This window comes from Ochotona princeps, chromosome 2, assembly GCF_030435755.1.
Source record: "Ochotona princeps isolate mOchPri1 chromosome 2, mOchPri1.hap1, whole genome shotgun sequence".
Lineage (NCBI taxonomy): Eukaryota > Metazoa > Chordata > Mammalia > Lagomorpha > Ochotonidae > Ochotona > Ochotona princeps.
Genome location: NC_080833.1, coordinates 85,996,407 through 86,000,207, shown reverse-complemented (window position 1 = coordinate 86,000,207; position 3,801 = coordinate 85,996,407). Strand labels below are relative to the sequence as shown.

The following is a 3,801-nucleotide window of genomic DNA, read 5'->3' as shown; positions in this document are numbered from 1 at the left end:
GGTATTGCTCATGAAGCTGTTGAGTGTTGCTATCATCTCTCCCAAATTCATAGGTTAAAGTCTCACCCTCTAAGGTGATGGATATAGGAAATGAAGTCTCATGAAAACCTTATAGAGATCCCCATCCTTCTACTATGTGAGAATGCCTGAGAAGGAGTCATCTGTGAATCAGAAATGGACTTTGACTAGACGAGGAATCTGATTTGGCCAGCAGCACCTTGTACTTGCCAGGCTCCACAATGGCAATGTACAAGTTGCTGTTGTTTATAAATGACATCGTCCATGCTATTTTGTTATAGCAGCCCACACAGCATATGGCAGTTGTCACATGTTCATTTTTCCATTTTACCTATTAAACCTCCACAGCTACTTCACCATTTGTTAACCCAAAGAGGAAAATGAAAAATATTCACTGAGTTCCTATCTCAGAGTATTTGGAGGTATTACTATGTATTTTGAGAACTTGCTCTACTTACTGAAAGGTTTTGGGAGATGGGAGTGACATTAAAATGCAAGCACTTATTGTGTTTTTCTCAAGGATTTTATCTGTTTCCCTTGAATGTCATTTTCTGAAATAAATGTATTACCTTAGATTCTGCCCTTACTTCATTGTTGCGAGAGAAAAAATAATAAAATCTTGTTTTTCTTTTAGGAAAGAGAAATGTTGTAAGGAAGTTTCCATTGGTCCTCTTAATGCAGAAGCCAAATAGTAATTGTAAAATTTAATAATAAATAATGCAAAACTATATAGGTAGATATTGTGATGAAAATGAAGGGCCTGATCCCCCTAAATGTGAGCACTGTAGTTTCTGGTGGCAGTGCAATGTGGTTGTGCTCAGAAGAAAGAGCTGCTTGGAATACCTCTGGGGGTTGTGGATGCTGCATTCTTGGTTAGGAGGTAAATAAATGGCCTTTACTATAAAATCATAACTAAACTCTTAACATATGTCTTTCATGTTTCTTCCTATATGCATAATATTTTACAGTTGAAAAAAATCAGTAATAGCTACAAACTGGAAGATATTATTTCTGAAGAAGAAAATCATATTATGTAACTCACATATATTCAAGTAATTTCTCAGTATATTTAGAGCCAAATTCCAATTGTTATAGGTCCAAAGTTTTATGAGATCTGTTACTCACCTGTCCTGCCACTTTTGTCTCCTTTCTAAGCCCCACTTACATTAGCCTTAGGTTCCTTGAAGATATCTGATAAGAACACATATTGCACTTGATCTTAGCCAAAAGGCCAAGAAACAATCCTTGAAGATATCAAACTTATAATTACTACAAGTTTCTTGAACTTGCTGTATCCTATAATTTCATTGTTTCTGAGCTGTTTATAAAACTGGTGCTGCTACAAATGTGATATTTAGTTCCCGGTTTGCCATCACTCTGACGCCTCTTAATAACCAATATATGTTAATACCCTTGATCCCACCAACTACCCTTGCTTCCATCTTTACACTCTGTCCCGTCACATCACTTCACCTCTTTCACATACGTATCACTCACTACATGAAATCATGAATTATAGAAGAGCATTCATTTCATATTTACCATTACTTAAAATTTTTTGTTTCTTGTGTTTACTTGTCTATTGCCATCTTCTATTAGAATATAGACTTTCCAGAGCAGGACATTTTGCTTGTTTTAAACTTCATCACCAAAATGTGTGCTTTGCAAATGACAGGTACTTATTTGTTGAATATTTTCTGAACACGTGAAATTTTTTTTAAAAATTTATGTACTTGAAAGCCAAAATACAATTGAAAGTTTTATGTATTTTCAAGTTACACACAAAAATGAGATTTGAAATTTTATGTAGTTTAACATCTGATTTGGGGGCGATGGGGTGGGGTAAGGAGCGATGTGGAGAAAGAGAGAGCGAGAGTTCTGTCTTCTGCTTCACATCCCAGATGTAAAATGGCTGCAACAGCTGGAGTTTGGGTCAAACCAAAGCCAAAGCCAGGAACTCCATCCAAATTTCCAATGTGGGTGTGAGGACCCAAGTACTTGGACCATCTTTTGCTATTGTCCCAGGCCTGTCAGTAGGGAACTGGATTGGAAGTGGATCAGCTGGGACTTTAAAAGGTGCTCATATGACATTCTAGCATCACAGGCAGAAGCTTAAGCAGCTGTGCCACAATTCTGGCCCCAATAATACATCCTCATAACCTTCTTTGATTGGAAATATAAATGACCTTTTACATAGAAATGACCAGTAGATCTCCATAAGGGGCGGAAGGTCAGGGATCAACGAATGTTAAAATGGGCAAGGCACATAACACAAATGACTACAGCACTGCAGAATGGTGAGAGCTCTTTAGAGCTAGTTTGCGACACCCTCTGCCCATGTGGAGGCAGCTTCCGTGCAGCTTGGCTGACTGGTCACGTGAAGACAGCAACCCCGAATGACTTCATCTGCCGATTGTCAAGAGCAGCCACAGAAATTCAAATTTCTACCAGAAAGATTCAACCTTATTAAATGTTGGCTCAAGATTTTAAAATTCCACCAAAACCAATAAAACTACTTTAACTCTCTTTTTGACATGTCTAATTCTGATAGGAAATAGGAGAGCAACCGTCAAGCGCCGTCTTCCTGGGTCGAAGAAGTATGCAGACTCATTGCATTGGAAGAAGGCAAGACAAAGAGAAAAGTCGAGGCAAAGTGAACATCAGACTGGCACCTGGACCGTATCCTGCCACTGGGCTTTTCTAAGGGATATGCTGTGGGATCTTTTGGTTACCTTGGGATGCTAAAATAGATTATTTTAATAAACACCATTAGAAAAGTGTAGTGTCTAAAGGAAAGGAGGGTGGATAGTAGAGACCCCTTCATTACAAAGACTATCACTGCTATATTTAGAGTGAAAGGAACATGTAACAAGGGACAGAAATCCATTAGAGACAATCTGTGAAAGCACTTAGAGTTGATAAGGCAAAAGAAGATAGGAATTACGTGAACTGGGATGGAGTAATCTGTACAGGAAAACTAGCCAAACAGTGATATCCTTCAAGAAAAATAATTTACTTCTCTGACCAGTGAATATTTTGATTGTCTAATTAGTAAAGTCTTTCTTTTTTTAAGATTTATTCATTTTATTACAACCAGATATACACAGAGGAGGAGAGACAGAGAGGAAGATCTTCCGTCCGATGATTCACTCCCCAAGTGAGCCGCAACGGGCCGGTGCGCGCTGATCCGGGAACCAGGAACCTCTTCCAGGTCTCCCACTCGGGTGCAGGGTCCCAAAGCTTTGGGCCGTCCTCAACTGCTTTCCCAGGCCACAAGCAGGGAGCTGGATGGGAAGTGGAGCTGCCGGGATTAGAACCGGTGCCCATGTGGGATCCCGGGGCTTTCAAGGCGAGGACGTTAGCCGCTAGGCCACGCCGCCGGGCCCACTAATTAGTAAAGTCTTGATCTGCCTATTTAGGTGCAAACTTTATCCCTGCTATAAATATCAAACATGATTCTACTTCATGTATTATCAGGCACAGTAATATTAATTACCTACTAGACTGTTGATTCCCTTAGGGTAACTAAACCTGTTTCTCAAAATCAAAAATTGCCATAGACATTCTAAGCCAACATTACATTTTCTTTTTTTCTGTTGAATGGAAGAAATTGCAGTTTTTCTTGTGGGAGTACTTACTGAGGTTGCTATCTGGTTAAGAGGTGACTAGAAGTATTTTTATCTGGTGATGGAAAGTATCTCGCAGCCAAACGTACAGTCTTGCAATAAGATAAGCAATATAATTGTGAAAATAAAATTTGAATATTAGAGAACAGAATTTATA

At 39.0% G+C, this 3,801-nt stretch overlaps 1 pseudogene; it reads right to left on the bottom strand.

Annotated features, from left to right (window-relative positions):
• Positions 1-1,179: 1,179 nt before the first annotated feature.
• LOC131479702 (U2 spliceosomal RNA) lies at positions 1,180-1,261 on the bottom strand (annotated as a pseudogene).
• Positions 1,262-3,801: the final 2,540 nt, after the last annotated feature.